This window comes from Pelobates fuscus, chromosome 5 (genome assembly GCF_036172605.1).
Source record: "Pelobates fuscus isolate aPelFus1 chromosome 5, aPelFus1.pri, whole genome shotgun sequence".
Taxonomy (NCBI): Eukaryota; Metazoa; Chordata; class Amphibia; order Anura; family Pelobatidae; genus Pelobates; species Pelobates fuscus.
This window is the reverse complement of record NC_086321.1, coordinates 294,733,726-294,751,741: the sequence shown is the minus strand read 5'-3', so window position 1 is coordinate 294,751,741 and position 18,016 is coordinate 294,733,726. Positions and strand designations below refer to the sequence as shown.

At 42.7% G+C, this 18,016-nt stretch overlaps 1 protein-coding gene across 3 annotated transcripts in view; it reads left to right on the top strand.

Annotated features, from left to right (window-relative positions):
• The window catches only part of LOC134611518 (N-acetyllactosaminide beta-1,3-N-acetylglucosaminyltransferase 3-like), a 192,393-nt gene that overhangs the window by 100,465 nt on the left and 73,912 nt on the right, over positions 1–18,016 (top strand). The window lies entirely within an intron of this gene.

The following is an 18,016-nucleotide window of genomic DNA, read 5'->3' as shown; positions in this document are numbered from 1 at the left end:
GTGATTTCCATAAAAGTGACATATTCTGAACCAGCATAATCAGTATACAAACATATTAAAAGTCATACAATTCGGTACAGTGGTTCAAAAGATAGATGGAAGTCCTATTTGACAGACCGCAAGCATGGCTTAACTGCCCAAAAGAGTTCCATAGATTTGGGCTGTGCGGTCGGTCTATTTCACATAGAAAAAGAGACTAAGTCCCATTCGAATGCACGAACGGGTGCTGTTTTTGCAAATAGCCCAGTTTAACGCGGCGTTCGAATAGTCTAACGCACTTCGATTTCCGTCGAAGTGGAAGAGAAGGGAAGGTTCAGCGGTGTTCGTACCATCGTGTAGCCGTTTTCGGTTCCATGAGTTCGACGGAAAAACACCACTGACCGCGTTCGACTAAACAAGATGGCTGCCGCCACATGTTCGACTGTACGAATGGCGGCCACCCAGCGTTAGAAAATTAACCTGCGGTTAACCACCAGCCTAGGAGGTAAATTGGCTGCACGCTCCACTTGTGTGTGGTCTGCCTGTTCAGCAATTTGTTCGGTAAGCCCAATTTACCGAACCATATAGGAAACAGACTCGAACAAAGTATTTTCACAGTCTGGGGACACTGTTTTAAAGGGACATTGTTCCAAAAAGTCTGTTTTTAAAGGGCCATACGCCCCAGGGTCATAGTCATAAGGTAGGAGGTTGGCAATCAGGCTCCTCCAAAAGCCAGGGGCAAGGGACAGTTTGTCACATAAAAAGCCAGTGACAAAGGGCAGTTTGACACCTTCTTATTAAATCCACAATACAGGATACAGGCAGAAGAAATTGTTTATTTTAACAAAATTAGATAAATAAAAACAGCCCTCCAAATAAGAAAGTGGAGTTGAACTTTTATGGTTTCTTATTGGGAGGGCTGTTTTTGTTTATCTAATAATTTTATATTTATGTATTGTTTTTTTCACATTATATGTGTGTGTTGAAGTGGCTCTCATTGGTGATTGTAGCACCAATTATATATATTATACCGATTCTTTTATTCTTTATTTTATATTGTCAAGTGTTCTGGACATACCCAGTTTGTCCAAGGCACCATTGTACATCTGGTGCTGGAGGCAGCCTTTGGGGTTAAACATTCAAGAGCGATCTAGCCCCTTATGGAGGCCTCAGGGCACTCTTACCTTAGCACCTTAAATTAGATAAAGTTGTTATGGTGACCATTCTTTAATGTGACTATTGAAATTTGGGTGGAATAAAAATTCTGAAATAATTTTAGTTCAGTCTGAGTATCATGATTACAGAATGAGTTGTGCTACATAAATATATGCGATAGTTAAATTGCCCTCATTATATATTGTCGACTTACCAGTTGTATTTCACATGTATATTGAGTCACCAAAGTATTTTCATCTTCCTTTTTCAACAAACCACCCTATTAACAGATTTATACAGCAGATTGTCCCTTATATCAGATTTTAATTAAATGTTTGAGATACATACCATCCAGCATTTCAAATGGTCATTTTAATTTAGAGGGGTGGGGGGTACTGTCCCTACTACAGTACCTTGCAAAAGTATTCACCTCCTTGGCATTTTTCATGTTTTTTTTTTTTTTGCCTCACAACCTGGAATTAACATGGATTGTTTGAGGATTTGCATCATTCAATTTACGGAATGTAATGTACCGACTGGGTACCTCCGCTTCCTAACGGCTCCAAGCACTCTAGCAGACACCACAGCCACCGCATGCCGATCTCCTCTTAGTTCAGAGCGAAGCAGAAACAAGCTCTTACAAGAGCTTAGTAGTGATTTAGCAAGGGAGAATGACAAGCATAGCAATCCCTTGTAGCAGATTCCCCCGATAAGAGACAGCACTCCAAATTGAGGGTGAAGTAGAACTGTCTAAAACTTTAATTTCCTTGGGACTAGCCCATATGGTCATTACATTAACATTGCTGTGGAAACTCAATAAAATTACAAACCGTCAAATCATAGCAGGCAACATACAGTGACTTATTATAACACAATGGCATATTTTTAAAGTGGTGGGGTAGACAATAACTAACAGAAAATATCTCACGTGCCTGCAAAATTAGCATTATGCAAATCTACCCGAATATGCAAATGAACCAGTCTTGCTAATCAGGTAGTGCATATTGCTGTTGCTACCAACAGAGGGCACTAGACAGGCTCCATAGCCAAATCCACCTAGTTGGTAGCAAATCTCAGCAGTACAGAAGAGCAGGCAATACATCCCAGGGGCCATAGTCACATGGCAGGAGGCTGGCAATCAGTCTTCTCCAATGCCCAGTGGCGAGGCTGGTTCTGCCACACAGAACATGCCCACAACTTTGAAGATTTTTTTTTTATTGTGAAGCAAAACAACAAATAGGACAAATTAACAGAAAAGGTCAATGTGCATAACTAATCACCCCCCTAAAGTCAATACTTTGTAGAGCCACCTTTTGCGGATAAGTCTCTATGAGCTTGCCACATCTTACCACTGGGATTTTTGCCCATTCCTCCTTGCAAAACTGCTCCAGCTCCTTCAAGTTGGATGGTTTGCGCTTGTGAACAGCAATCTTTAAGTCTGACCACAGATATGATCTACCCCTATTTTTGTTAGTTTAGAGCTATTGCTAATAGTCTTGTTAATTTATGATCACCATTTATGACCTATCCTCATATATTTAAATCTCAAATACTTTCTCCTCTGTTTATTTAGTTTTCCTCATTAACTGCCATTTCTCACCTCAATATCTGTGTCTTCCCCACCTTTAAATTGCTGTTTGATCTAACCCAGACTCTCTTTTGCAGCCTGGGTCCCACACATACCAGCATATAGCTCCCAAGACTCTCAGCTGCAAGCCTCATGCAGAGGTAGCTCTCTTGAATGGCTTCCTTTCCAACTTATCTCTACCATCTCCTTCTAAATCCTAAAAATACAAACACTCTCACAAAACCTTTAAATCCTGCTCCCATCTTCTCTTCCTTTCTATCCTTCTACTCCAGCAGCTGGTGATGTTTCTCCAAACTCTGGTCCCACACTAGCAAACCCTTCATGTGCTAACTCCAACAATCACTCGAATCTCATACCCATCTCACGCTACTCTTCCTTTAAATCTTCCTTCCATACTGCCCTATGGAATGCATGCTCTGTTTGCAGTATTACTAAATCCACAGCTGTGCATGATCTTTTCATCTATCGTTCCCTACAATTACTAGCATTAACTGAAACATGACTCTCTCCCTCTGACACTGCTACCCATGCCTCTTTATCAGGGGTCTTCAATTTTCCCACAACCCAAGGAACTCTGAAAATAAAGGTGGTGGCGTAGGGTTTCTGCTCTCACCCACTGCTCCTTCAAACCTCTACCCACACCCCCTTCCCTCTCTTTCTCATAATTTGAGATTCATCAACACAAATCAACACACTACCTGCAAAGATGTTCTCATTCTGCTGGAAGAAGTCTCACACCGAGTCTCACACAGCACAGCCCTTGCCAGACAGTCATACTTTTCTTCTCCTATTCGTTCATGCTCCCACAATCCCCCTCTTTGATACCTTTAACTCTCTTCTTTGCCCTGCTGTGGCCACCACCCAAACTAACCTTACAGCTAATAGTCTTGCTTGCTACTTTACGGACAAGATTGAACAGATAAGGAAAGCATTCTCACCACCTTGCCCCTCACCTTCTCAACCTCCACTGGATCATGCCTCTCCAACCCTTCCGACCTTCTCCCAGGCTACTGAACAAGAGGTGGCTGCACCTATCCTTTCCTCTCGCCCCACCACTTCCCACTTGATCCTGTCCCGTCTCACCTTATTAGATCTCTCTCTTCTTGTCTTGTGCCCTCCTTAACACACATCTCCAACTGATCTTTCTTCTAGCACTGTTCCTGCTGTCCTGAAACATGCTACTGTAGTACCCATCTTAAAAAAATAAAATAAAAAAATTCTCAACCCATCCTCCCCCTCTAACTATCGTCCTATATCCCTGCACCCTTTTTCCTTTAAAGCTTCTTGAAAGACTAGTCTTCACCCGTCTGGCCTGCTTCCTCAACTCCTAATCTCTCCTCGACCCTCTTCAGTCCGGCTTCCACCCCTTCCACTCTACTGAGACTGCCCTTATCAAAGTCACTAATGACCTTATCACAGCTAGATTCCAAAGTTCACTACTCCATACTAATTCTTCTTGACCGCTCCGCTGCTTTTGACACTGTTGATCATGTTCTCCTTCTCCAAACTCTTCAATCATTCGGTCTCTGTGACTCTGTCCTCTCATGGTTTTCCTCCTATCTCTCTCAATGCTCATTCAGCGTCTCCTTTTTTTTTTTTTTTTTTTTAATTCTTTATTTTGGTAGTGCTGAGGTTCACATACATATATGTAACGCCACAACAGCGTAGAACTCGCTTACATAAACATTTCAGGGCATCGTGGCAAGTGAGAAAGAGCACATTTTTTGTTTTATAGAATAATCAGGCTAAGTGCATGAAAAAACACAGTGTTAGGGTAAAGCATGCTTAGTTAGTCTAATAGTAGAGTACGACTATTTATATAGCAGACTGGTCATTTTCAATATGGGTTGCATGAGAAGTGAGATTAGATATATCAGTAGTTAAACAAGCTTATCATATAAATATATAGCAGTAACTGTTGGTCCTAAAGTACATCAGAGTGTGCAAGCTAACCTGTCTGCAGTTAATGATACAGTGAAACATTAATGGTAATATACGTTAAGTTGGTTACATGCTAGACAGACATATTATATAGCAGAGACCACTGGAGTCGGGCTAACTGCTAAACAGGTACTTATGTCCATGTAAGTCCATGTTGGAGAGGTGGATAGGCGAGAGCACGAACAGAGATCAAAGATTGCTGCCGGGATCGTAGAGATACCTCGATCATTTGCTGTAAGTGATGTCCCAGAAGCTGCATGGCACTTGTTGTGTGTGCCTCTGTGATGGTTTGGAGTGCCTTGAGGACGTCACTGGAAACGATGGGTCCAGTTAAGGTTTGCGACTCAGGTCCGATGCCGCTGGTATGCTTCAGGGGATGGTCCAGTGTGAAGGTACGCGGCAGGTACCGACCTCTCCGCTTCTCGCCATTCGGTTTGCGCCGGGCTGGGGTGAGAGCTGAGGTCTCGCTTTACCGGCGGTCGACGTGGGTGCGAGCAGTAGGCTGAGCGGTTGCGGGCAGCCGGCGGATCATTGTGCCGTCCCGTACAGTGCCCGGAGGAGGAAGAAGGTCTCCCAGATTCCAGCCATAGCGGAGGTGAGTAACAGATTGGGGTTTGATGGTGTATGCAGGCTTTATGCCATCGCACATGGCCTCCGCCATTTTGATTGTAGTGCTGGGGTTGCGTGTCTTTGCGGCCCAGTTACTGTGCTGCAAGGTGCTTGGATCCCGAGGGTGCGGACCGGGATCACCCCCCCGGTCCAAGGGGGGGAGGTTTGGGGCCGGTTCCCCGCAGGTCCGACTCATGGCTGAGCGCTGATCGGCAGTCAGTGGGGCAGCGGCCGTCCACCCCCCTCACCGCCTAAGTAGGCCTTAAGGTGCCGATGAGGAACCCTCCTCCTGGGGACTGAAGCCCGTTTGGCCAGCCTCTCCCTAGATCCAGGGCTCTCTGCCCGCTGGGGGCCACCGGTGCTGGTCGGTTTTCTGCCCAAAGTTGCAATTTTGGTGCCAATCTGGGCCTAGTTTGCAGGAGCTGGTGTCGAGTGCGACCGTCCAGCTCGGCGGTCCGGCCCCGCCCCCAGCGTCTCCTTTTCTAATGATACCTCCACCGTTCATCCTGTCTCAGTTGGAGTCCCTCAAGGCTCTGTCCTTGGCCCCCTTCTATTTTCTCTTTACACTGCCTATCTTGGCAAGCTTATTACCTCTTTTGGATTCAAATACCACCTATACGCTGATGACACCCAGATATATCTCTCCTCTCCAGACCTCTCCCCTGATGTCCTGCAACATGTCACCTCTTGCCTTTCTTCTATCTCTGATTGGATGTGCTCCTGCGTTCTGAAACTGAATCTTATCAAAACAGAACAAATCATGCCAATTCCACCTCAAAAACATCGCCCGCATCCGCCCCTTTCTTACACAAGATGCTACTAAAGAGCTTGCTACTAAAGAGCTTGCCCATGCTCTAGTAATCTCTCACATAGACTATTGTAACTCTCTCCTAATTGGTCTTCCCAATAGCCGTATTGCCCCACTACAGTCTGTAATGAATGCTGCCGCCAGACTGATTTTCCTCTCTAGTCGGTCCTCTCACACCTCACCCCTCTGTCAGTCCTTACATTGGCTTCCTGTATACTATAGGAGCCAATTCAAAGTGCTAACCCATACAAAGCACTGAATAATCTTAGCCCCTCTTAAATCTCCTCACAGATCCATAGGTATGCCCCTTCTCGGTCTCTCCGCTCTGCCCGTGCCCTTCTTCTGTCCGCTGCTCGTACCCGTACGGCCAACTCGCGCTTGCAAGACTTTTCGCGGGCGGATCCCGTCCTATGCAATAGCTTGCCTAATGCCATCAGACTCTCCCCTAGTCTACAGTCATTTAAGAAGTGCCTTAAAACTAATTTATTTAGGAAAGCCTATGGCCTCCCAGACTAACCTCTACCTCACATACCTGCCTCTTGCTCTCTCCTAAAGGGCAGCACTCTACTCTCTCCTCCAGCTCTGCTCCATTCCCACCTAATTTGACTTCTATCCCCTGTCCTAATGTGTTTTATACCCCTCCTCCTATAGACTGTAAGCTCATTTGAGTAAGTTTTTGTTTCTGTAAGTTTTCTTGTAATTGTCCTATTTATAGTCAAATCCCCCCTCTAATAATATTGTAAAGCGCTACGGAATCTGTTGGCGCTATATAAATCGCAATAATAAGAATATACTTTCTAGAGCTAGTATCCCTTATTAAGAAGCCAGTGCGTCTGTTAGGGACAGTAAACTTTTTAAGGGCGCAATATTGTTTGTTGCCACACTCTATGAATGTGACATCCTAGTGTGGCTGTAGTAAAATGTAAAAGAGAATGCACACCAGAAACCAATACGAAATCTCTAGCTTGGTTTAATAAGCCAATATTAGGTTTACAAATATAATACAACAATAAGTGATAGTAAACAGGCTAGACATAATAATCAACAATAAATATTTACCAAAATTCCACAAACCTAATAGGGCAGAAACATGAATCCAAAGAAAAAAAAAAAGTTTCGGCACCTTCTGGCTGCCTTTATCAAGGGCGTTTCTCTTTTACATTTTATTATTGTTTGTTTCAGTATCTGAGGGAATGCACTCAAAATCCACCCTCTATTTTAAATGTTTTTTTTTTCTTTTCTTGTTTTTGTTTCCTTTAACTGACTTTATCAAGTCCCATTATATTTAGCTACCAATATTTTTTTTTTATTTTATTTTTTTTATAACTTTTCTTCCCCACAGAGAGTCCCAGAAATGAATCCCAGAAATGGGCAGTCCAAATCTCAAAAGAGAACAACTTTTTTTATTTTTCCAGCACTCCAGAGGTTAAGCTGTTATCTAGGGAAATACAAGGCTTAAATGGTGTGATAACATTAGGTAAAGAGCCTCCACCATATGCACTCTATGTGGAGCTCTCACCTTATTCTGTTACACTTTGGTTGTAATGACTTGTATCCACTTTGTATATAACCCACAATATAAAGATTAATTACTCCGGAGATCTTTCAAGGATTACTCAGCTTTATTTCCGTTTTAAAAATAAATAGAATATAAAAATAAATAAAAGATATATAGTTCAAACAATAAATGTCACTGTTCTTGGGGTAGTTACAGTTTCGTGCAGGTCCAAAGTCCACCGATTTTGCTGCTTGTTTCTCCTCTCCCCTGAACGCTGGATACGTAAAAATCGGCACCACGTGACTTACTAGTTTCGCCCTGGGTGGGCTTTCTCAAAGTCTGTGGATGCCGACTGCTGATCTTGTTTAAATTCCCTTGTACTTAATTACAAATATCCTACAGGTTCTTTATATCTGCTTTGTTAATCCCTTCACTTGTGTGTAATCCTGATGTAATTTCCCTTACATCTTATCAGTTTCATTTGTACATTTTTTTTTTTTTAAATGTCTGCTTTACATATCGATCTTATGGGTACATGTTCATTAACCCTTCCATGAATAACTATCTTGCATATAAAGCTTGTAAGTACATATATAAAAAACAAAAAAACCTATGGTGCTTATAAAACTATACCATTTAAAATATGATTTCTAATTTGAATTGGGTATACTTTCCAAGATGGTAATTCCCTTAATGAAAAAATACATTTTCTAAAAAGGACACTATAAAACATTTCATAAAATAGTTACTGCACATTTTTTAAAATCACATGATTTTTGTTCTCTATGCCCTTTCTTTAAAAAGTGATGTACATTCAATTATATCACTTATAGATCACAGACCTATACTTTTTTTCAAAGGTGCATTCCTATTCTTATTTTTCCTTTTTCTTCTAAAAAAAATTTTGGGAGGTAAAAAAATATAAAAATAAAAATTTTATTGAATATCTCGGGGTTCCGATTTTTGTATTTTGTGTGGATCTACTCCTGAAAATGTGCAAGTTCAAAATCGATATGTAAACCATTGGTCTTTAAAGCCCCCAGTTTAAATATCCATTGCATCTCCCGAATTGCCAGTTTTCTTCTATAGTCTCCTCCTCTTACATCCTTTTTAACTTGTTCATTCCAAGTCTCAACTTAAGTGTGTTGAGACGATGTGTCCTTCAAATCCCCTCCTTATATTATATATATGTTCGTATAATCTTTTCTTTAACGGTCTCTCAGTTCGTCCAATGTATTGCAATCCACATGTACAATATATTAGGTATATTACTCCTTTGGTGTTACAAGTGATAATATTTTTTTATTTTGAACTCTTCTCCTGTGTGGTATGATTTGAAATCTGTACATTTTCTATTAGTTTTAGCACTCACTCGACAAGCATTGCATGTTCCACATTTGTTGAAGCCATTTTGTAAGTTAAAGGGATTCTCTATCGATCTTTATGTATTAAATGTTTCTGCTAGCATTTCCTGCTGCTCTGTTACATTTTCTGCCTACCTTTAAGTCATCAGAAATAATCACCCATAAATCCCTTTCCTCAGATGTTGAGGTTAGGACTCTATCAAATATTCTGTACTCTGCCCTTGGGTTTTTATGTCCAAGATGCATCTTGCACTTATCCACATTAAATGTCAGTTGCCACAACTCTGACCATTTTTCTAGTTTACCTAAATCATTTGCCATTTGGCTTATCCCTCCTGGAACATCAACCCTGTTACACATCTTAGTATCATCAGTAGAGATGTCCTGAACAGTTCGCTGGGAGCTGTTCACCAGCGAACATAGCTTGTTCGCGGTCGCCGCGGCAGGCGAACATATGCGATGTTCGGTCCGCCCCCTATTCGTCATCATTGAGTAAACTTTGACCCTGTACCTCACAGTCGGCAGACACATTCCAGCCAATCAGCAGCAGACCCTCCTCCATGACGAATAGGGGGCGGACCAATCATTGCATATGTTCGCCCGCCGCGGCGACCGCGAACAAGCTATGTTCGCCGGCGAACAGTTCCCGGCGAACTGTTCGGGACATCTCTAATCATCCGCAAAAAGACATACCTTACCATCAAGACTTTGTGCAATATCACTAATAAAACATTAAAGAGAATGGGTCCAAGTACAGATCTCTGAGGTACTCCACTGGTGACAAGCCCATGCTTCGAATATACTCCACTGACTACAACTCTCTGCTGCCTGTCACTCAGCCACTGCTTTACCCATTCTACAATATTGGAATCCAAACTTAAAGATTGCAGTTTATTGATAAGCCTTCTATGTGCAACAGTGTCAAAAGCCTTACTGAAATCTAGGTAAGCAATTTCTACTGCACCACCCTGATCTATTATTTTAGTTACCCAATCAAAAAAAATCAATAAGATTAGTTTGGCATGATCTCCCTGAAGTAAACCCTTGTTGTCTTTGATCTTGAAATCCATGTATTTTTAGGTGTTCAACAATCTGATCCTTTAACATGGTTTCCATTACTTTCCCCACTACTGAAGTAAGGATTACTGGCCTATAGTTGCCCGACTCCTCCCTACTACCTTTCTTGTGAATAGGAACAACATTTACTAACTTCCAATCTTCTGGGACTACTCCTGTTAACAATGATTGGTTAAATACATCTGTTAATGGTTTTGCTAGTACACCACTAAGCTCTTTTAATAACTTTGGGTGTATTCCATCAGGCCCCATTGACTTATTTGTCTTTACTTTTGACAGTTGGAATAGAACCTCTTCCTCAGTAAACGCACATGTAACAAATTACTAATTTTGTACTTTTTCCTAACTGAGGCCCCTTTCCTTCATTTTCATCTGTAAATACTAAACAAAAATATTCATTGAGGTAGTCAGCCAGACCTTTATCCTCTTCTACATACCTTCCTTCTTTTGTTTTTAATCTAATCCTTGTTTTCCTTTCCATCTAAAAAAAGGTTTTGTCCCTTTTTTTTATTGACTGTGCTATTTTCTCTTCTGTGTGTGATTTGGAAGCTCTTATAACTTGCTTAGCCTCTTTCTGCCAATTTTCATAGATCATTCTGTCTTCCTCACTCTGGTTTTTTTTTTATAATTACTAAATGCTAACTTTTTTTGTTTTTTACTATTTTGGCCACACAGTGGTTTCTTGAATTTTTTGCGTTTACTGACAAGCCTAATGCAATTTTCTGTTGCCTTCAGCAGTGCAACTTTTAAGTAATCCCATTTCTCTTGGACTCCATTTAAATTGCTCCTGTCTGATAATGACCGTCTGATAATGACTCCTTTACATGTATTCTAATTTTCGAAACGTAATTTCTTTCTAAAGTCTAAAACTTATGTTTTTGTGTGGTGTGACTCAGTCACTCTTCTTATATTAAACCACACTGACTGATGATCACTGGATCCTAAACTTTCAACTACAGTAATATCTGATACCAAATCTCCATTTGTTAACACTAAATCTAGTATGGCCTCCTCAACGACTTGTTTTAGAGAAAATCCCAGTAGGGAGTTTAGAATATGTGTGCTCCTGGCACAAGCAGCTATTTTGGTTTTCCAATTCACATCAGGAAGATTAAAGTCTCCCATGATGATAACTTCCCCCTTCATTGTCATTCTAGCTATTTCATCAACTAGTAGATTATCTAACTCTTCTATTTGTCCTGGGGGCCTATAAATCACACCTACACGAGTTACTGTGTGATTACCAAATTCTAATGTAACCCAAACGGACTCTATGTTCGTCTCTAACTTTTATTAGGCTAGATTTTATGCTATCCTTCACATACAGGACCACTACTCCTCCTTTCTTGCCGTCCCTGTCTTTTCTATATAAAGAGTTCCCTGGTATTGCTATGTCTCAGTAATTTTTCTCATTATACCATGTCTCAGTAACAGCGACTAAATCTACATTATCAGTTGCCATTATTGCCACAAGTTCATGGATCTTATTCCCTAAACTGCGAGCATTTGTAGACATGATTCTAAGCTTATCATTTTTTAACACACTTGCTACAGGCACCTTCTGTCCTTGTTTTGGGGGACAATTGGATTGATGTTTTATCACCCTCCTGCCCCCCCCCCTAGTTAAACACATCCTAGCAAAACCTCTGAACTACTCACTGAGAACATTTGTTCCCTTTTGAGAAAGATGCAAACCATCTTTTTTGTCTCACAATATAGAGAACTGTCTACAAATTAGACAGCATCCAAATCTCCAAAAAGTGGAACGTGAAACAAATGCATAACAACTATTACACTGAACTAAATCTGCCTTCTTGGTGAATAATTTAAACCAAACAAATCTTAAGTCTTGTATTTATTTATTTTCTCCTCCTGAATACCTCAGATTACCTCCAGTTTATCTCCAGAATATCTCCAATCGCACACTTTGTAGCAGCACTTAGAAGCAGCTGCCAAGCTCTTACTTGTATTGAGGCAATTGCATAAGATACAAAATACAAAGAGCAAAGAGTAATGTTGATTTTTACATGTGTACAAGTTGCCAAAAGTACTTTGAAACTCTTTACGAAACTCAGCCTCTTTTAACCCCTTAAGGACCAAACTTCTGGAATAAAAGGGAATCATGACATGTCACACATGTCATGTGTCCTTAACCCCTTAAGGACACATGACATGTGTGACATGTCATGATTCCCTTTTATTCCAGAAGTTTGGTCCTTAAGGGGTTAAGGGGTTAAAAAAAACAAAAAAAAAACAAGTGTATAAGAAAACAAGGAAATACATGCTCTGGTAACCAGGCCTTCAGCGTGTGACGGTTTCAGGTTTGACTCATACAGGTTTAGCAAGGGGCTGTTATCCCCTGAAGAAAATAGTAGAGTAAACTATAGATGAGCCTGTGTTTTAATATATGCTCGTAGAGCTCTCTGTCTATATCCATTAAGGACCTGCTGAGAGTAAAATAAGCTTACTTTTAACGTGCTTGCCTGAAGCATGATATGTGTATTAGAGTGATAGTAGTAAGCTCCTTGACCCTGGAACTCAAGAGGGGGAGGTGATGTGAGGCACTATATATAGATATGGGTCAATATGCTTACAATCAGTGCCTCAATGATTGTAGAGTTGGGCTATTGGTGGATTAGAACATGGACACAAATTTGGATAGCATTGCAGCGCTCAATGAATTCCTTTTTAAGCATAGCATTGTGCTATCCACTGTTATCAAAGACGATAATTAAATGCAAACCGAAATAAAGGCAAAGAAAACCAAAAAACAGCAACATTAACAAAGGTGTAGGTGTATCATTCCTGTTTCACTCCCGCCATCGGTTTCTCAGCCTGGATCAGTGGAGCTGCTTGGTGTGAAGACCGCTATGTTGTCCACATCCCATCGGTGTGTAGGTCTGTCGGTTGACTGGCCCGTGTCTGGCATAGTGAGTCCCAGTGATTGCAGGAATGCATTTGCATTCGCCATTGAGCTCAGTCTGTATCTCCTGCTTTGCTTCTCCACAATAACTGCCTGTGGGTTCCCTCACTTGCATGGGACAACTGCTGCTCTTAACTGAGTGACTCAACTCACTTCTCGCAAGAAAGCCCTCCATTGTAGTGTCGGTCAACTAAGGTCGTAGTACCACTAAGTGAGTGTTGTTCAAACATATATTTTGGACTCTCTCTGTCAGGGCTTACCTGGGTGTGGGAGTCCGGCAGGCAGAGAAGTATGCTCACCCTTGCAAGAAAACACAGGCCAAGGTGATCAGGCAAGAATTCACCTGACCTGTGAGTCGGTGCACGGGGGCTGTGCAGGGTAAATCCAAAGCGCGGTACAGGAACAATAAACCAGGAGAATAGTCGTGGGAAGCCAAGGGTCAAAGGAAGCCAGAAGTCAGGATAAACGGTGTACCAAGCCAGAGGTCAATAACAAACTGGAGAACAGGAAATAGCAGAATGATCACCAGAGTCAAGGAACTGACACTGCCTTCTGGGAGAGGCAGTGTTATATACCTGGCTAACGAGACATCAGGCTCAGGTGTAACTTGAGTGACAGAAGAAGTTCCAACAAATGTCCAGCTTCAGTACTAAAAACTAGACAGGGCTAGATACAGGAAACAGAAGCGGAGAGATGGCTCAGAGGTAAGCCAAAGCACCAGAGCTGCCAAGGTCCCAGGTTCGAATCCTGACATTACCCCCTCCTCAAAGACGCCTCCAGGCGAGAACAAAAAAACAAGAAAGGCAAAAACAAGTACGACCCAGGAGGTCACTTCTTTGACTTCTTGTTTTTGGTTTTGCCAGCAGGATCGGAGGACATAGCTATAAGGGCCTTCTCAAATGTTTGCAAGTGCTCCTTCCGGACTAGTGTCCCATTAGAGGCATAGGTACAGCCAGGAGGAGGATCGTTCTTCCCCGAACAATTAGCATTTTCAGGTACTACTGGAGAGAGGTTAGGGCTGGCAATGGATACAATGCAAGTGGCAGGTAACTTGATCCCAGGAGTCTTCCTCTCTGAACCTTTTTCCCTCTGTACGTCACCATTACAGACGGTAAGTAACTCCTCTTTAGGTTGACAAGAAGGGATGATAGTACCAGCTTTAACAAAAGTCTCTACCGGCGGAGGTTCAGATTTCTCAGGAGCACTGGGTAAGTCATACAGCATAGTTTGCGTACCCTTCTGTGTCACATAACGGGGACACGACTGGCAAAAACCCTGGCAGCGTCTAGACGAAGTTTCTGAGATGACTGGATGGGTACGTAGAGCACTCAATAGAAGGGGTCTTTGCTTGCATGGACGAATTGGGCAGAAAGAAATGAAATGCCCTCTTTCTCCACAATATAGGCACAAGCCATGGGCTCTCCTACGATCTCTTTCCGTTAGGGTCAACCTAGTCCCGATATATCCAATCTCCATAGGTTCGTCTGGGTCGAGAGGAAGGCAGGATTGCTCTGGGGCCTTCATAGGATCAGGAGCATAATGAAGCAACACGGGGTTGTCGTATAGGTACAGGTTCCCTCTGTTTCTGGGATCCTCTGGGACGTGGTGGTGGCTTAGACACAGCGGTCTTGCTAGGAGTCTTGCAGTGTGCTTCCATGGCAGACATGAAAGCATCCCATCCCGCAAGGACAGGATTCTGAGACAGCAACATATCGTGTGCCCATTGTTTCATCTTTCCAGTCAGCAGGTTTATAGCTGCTCGGACCTTTATGAAATCATTGGCATAAGTCCGAGGCTTCAGGGAAAACACCAATTCACAATCCACTTTAAAGCATAGGAAGGAAGCTTGGTTGCCATCAAATCTCTCCGGCATAACTGTAAATGGTTCAGGAAAAACAGGTTCCAGGGCTGGGCGTACTGTCCCTTTAAGAAAAAAAATTTCTCGCTGTAGCTCCAAAACAGTCTGGGCCAGGCTAGACACTTGCTGGAGCAGGGGTGAGCACATCTCTGCGGACTCCATAAAGGTCAGTTCCTTATGTCAGGGCTTACCTTGGTGTGGGAGTCCGGCAGGCAGAGAAGTATGCTCACCCTTGCAAGAAAACACAGGCCAAGGTGATCAGGCAAGAATTCACCTGACCTGTGAGTCGGTGCACGGGGGCTGTGCAGGGTAAATCCAAAGCGCGGTACAGGAACAATAAACCAGGAGAATAGTCGTGGGAAGCCAAGGGTCAAAGGAAGCCAGAAGTCAGGATAAACGGTGTACCAAGCCAGAGGTCAATAACAAACTGGAGAACAGGAAATAGCAGAATGATCACCAGAGTCAAGGAACTGACAATGCCTTCTGGGAGAGGCAGTGTTATATACCTGGCTAACGAGACATCAGGCTCAGGTGTAACTTGAGTGACAGGAGAAGTTCCAACAAATGTCCAGCTTCAGTACTAAATACTAGACAGGGCTAGATACAGAAAAACAGAAGCGGAGAGATGGCTCAGAGGTAAGCCAAAGCACCAGAGCTGCCAAGGTCTTTAAAAAAAAAATAATAATAATCTTGAATCCTTTTTAAGTGATCTCAAGAACATACTATGGCACAGATTAGGTCTAATACCAGATATAGACTCTGCAGTTGCATTTGTTCAGTTCAAGCTTTTGCGTATTTGGAATTTGCATGCCCCTCTGCCTAAAGTGCGACTAAAAGGGACACACCTGCCCTGGGTTACGGCTGACCTCATTCCATTGTACCAGTTTAGAGATTCACTGTGGTCAAAGTTCAAGCATACTGGCTCCATGAACGATCACTGTACTTACAGACAATGGTAAAATGCATGCACAAAACAAACAAATGGCAAATCCCCAATATTTCAGTGAAAATTTGAAACCACCAACTATCAAATCCAAGAAACGTCTGGAAAATCATAATTAGCATACAAACCCCCACAATCCACTCCCAACCCTCCACTGTCAAAATGGACAACCAAACACTGCAACTCCCCCTTGATGTAGCAAATGCCTTTAATAATTTTGTTGAATGTGCTATCACCCTGGTTTGTAAGATAACAAATGACACTCATTTTCAGACCACAAATAAAGATTAGGCCCTGCCAAATCTTCAAAATCCTCATATAGAGAAATTCAATTTTAGACCTGTGCCTGTTAGTATCGTTAATAAACATCTTAATAATTTAAAAATGAAAAACCAGTGTGGACCAGATCAAATCCCAACAATGTTGCTGAAGCTCAGTGCGCCAGCAATTGCTAAATAGTGATGTACCAAACTGTTCGCTGGCGAATAGTTCCTGGCGAATATAGCGTGTTCGCCGGCGCGGGCGAACACATGGGCGGTTCGATCCGCCCCCTATTCGTCATCATTGAGCAAACTTTGACACTGTGCCTCTCGGTCAGCAGACACATTTCAGCCAATCAGCAGCACACCCTCCCTAGCAGACCCTCCCACCTCCCTCCCAGCATCCATTTTAGATTCATTTGGAAGCTGCATGCTTAGTGAGAGGAGGGAAAGGGTAGCTGCTGCTGATTATATAGGGAAATTAATAGCTAGGCTAGGGTATTCAGTGTCCACTACAATCCTGAAGGACTCATCTGATCTCTGCTGTAAGGACAGCACCCCAAAAAGCCCTTTTTAGGGCTAGAACATCAGTCTGCTTTTTTTATTTTTTTATTTCTGTGTAATGTAATTGCAGTTGCCTGCCTGACAGCTTCTGTGTCAGGCTGTATGCTGTGCCCATTTGCACAGTCAGTGCCACCACTCATATCTGTTGTCACAATAGCTTAAGCTTTACATTTAAAACATTTTTTCACTGTAATAGAAGAGCAGTTAGTTGTCTGCAATCGTCTGGGTGTCAGGCCTCCTTCAGCGTGTGCTCTGCAGACCTGTGCCAGCGTACTTTGACAGTTGCCACTCATATCTGGTGTCTCTGTAGCGTGCTTTTACAAAGAAAAAAGGTTTCCAGTGTAAGCTAATAGAAGCCAGTCAGTGTCCTTCAAGCAGCTCTGTCAGTCCTACAGTGTGTGCTCTGCAGACCGGTGCCAGTGCACATTGCCACTCATATCTGGTGTCTCTATTGCGTGCATTTACAAAGAAAAAAGGTTTCCAGTGTAAGCTAATAGCAGCCAGTCAGTGTCCTTCAAGCGGCTCTGTCAGGCCTTCCTTCAGGGTGTGCTCTGCAGAACTTTGCCAGTGCACATTGCCACTCATATCTGGTGTCTCTATAGCGTGCATTTAAAACCAAAAATTTTTTTTCACTGTTATAGATTGAATAGCAGTTACTTGTCTTCAAGCGAGTGTGTCAGGCCTACAGTTTGTGCTCTGCAGAACTGTTCCAGTGCACATTGCCACTCATATCTGTTGTCTCTATAGCGTTCATTTAAAACCAAAAATTTTTTTTCACTGTTATAGATTGAATAGCAGTTACTTGTCTTCAAACGGGTGTGTCAGGCCTACAGCCTGTGCTCTGCAGACCTGTGCCAGTGCACATTGCCAGTTTGCCACTCATATCTGGTCTCACAGTATCTTGCACGCATAGTACCACTAATCCCCAAACAAATGACAGGCAGAGGCAGGCCACCCCGCAGGGGCCGCCGTGGTCGTGGTGCTGTGATTCCCTTTTGCCCTAGAATAATGCCCAGTTTTCAAAGGCCACGTACCCTGAACTTGAAAAGTTCTGAGGACATAGTTGACTGGCTAACACAGGACACCCAATCTTCTACAGCCTCCGCTCGGAACCTTGACGCACCATCCTCCTCCAGCTTAGCTTCAGGCACCTCTCAGGATTCCACTCACCCGCCTGCCGCCACCACCAAAACTAGCACCACAGACTCTTTACTTGGTATGTCAGAGGAGTTATTCACACATCCGTTTGAAGAAATGAGTGATGCGCAACCATTATTGCCAGATGATGTAGATAACAGGGATATGTCTCAGGCAGGCAGCATTAAACACATGGAGGTACGGTGTGATGATGATGATGTTGTACCCGCTGCTGCTTCCTTTTCTGAGTTGTCAGATACAAGTGAAGCGGTTGATGATGACGATGCGTCCATGGATGTCACGTGGGTGCCC